Below are 1001 nucleotides of genomic sequence, written 5' to 3'. Positions count from 1 at the left end.
GCGCCGAGCCTCGAGGCGACGGCCGCCGTGCGCAGACGCGACGGCTCCTGGAACGCGTTTGCGCGCGCCGGCGGCGCGCGCGGCGACGTCGGCGGGGAGGTGCTGCTGCGCTGCGAGGAGGACGAGGACGTCGCCGTTAGGTTCGAGGGCGTCGCCGTCAGGGGCGCCGCCAGGCACGTCTGGGGGGAGGCCGTGTGTGCCATGAGCGGGCTCGTCGACGGACGCAGGTTGCCGCTGACGAGGAACGGGCTTGTCACCGGCGTTGTCGTTGTGTGGGAGGCCGTGCACGGAAAGGTCGAGACTAGTGTCGTGGTCGAGGTGTTTCTGGACGGCGCGAGGGGGAGGGGCAAGTTGCCGTGAATCGCGCCGAGATTGTATGTATCATCGTGTTTAAAGACTGTTTTAATACTAGTATCTGCAGCAACCTGTAGCGCGATACGGTATGTGCGACGCGCGGGAAACGCGGGGTGCAGCAAGGAAGCAAGCGGCGGGGAGCGCCGAGCGCGCGCGCACCCACCCGCGCGCCCCCACCCCGCAACAAGGGCGCACTCGCATCAAGGACGAGGCGAGACGTCACGAGTGGGCGCCCGTGCCGCTGCATGCCCCGCCAGCACTCCCGCCTGCGCGGACAGACAGACCTCCATTCCACACCCGTGCTTACAGCGCCACGTCTCCATCGAATGCACTTTGTCTGCATTCGCTCTCCCCACCCCCGTCGATACTCTCTCCCCGCCCGCCGCGAGGAAGACGCCGATTTCTCTCTCTTTACAAAATTGACCCATTTGTCTCGCAAAGAGATTGACATTTTACACACCCTTGTTCATGCAGAGTTACAAAAGTCTTTTAACGTTCGTGGAAATAATGACCACGGGGTCCGTGCACAGGTCTGGCAGGTCCCGGTACGCCTACATGAGCGCCGCCAGAGGTTGCGCGGCGTCCAGCAGCAATTTAGAGCGCCACTAACGCGGGCCTCCTTCAGGGGCGCCGTCGCGAGAGCCACG

The sequence above is a fragment of the Chondrus crispus genome, genomic scaffold, assembly GCF_000350225.1.
Source record: "Chondrus crispus Stackhouse genomic scaffold, scaffold_42, whole genome shotgun sequence".
NCBI lineage: Eukaryota > Rhodophyta > Florideophyceae > Gigartinales > Gigartinaceae > Chondrus > Chondrus crispus.
The sequence above is the reverse complement of the archived record's forward strand: the minus strand, read 5'-3'. Positions refer to the sequence as shown.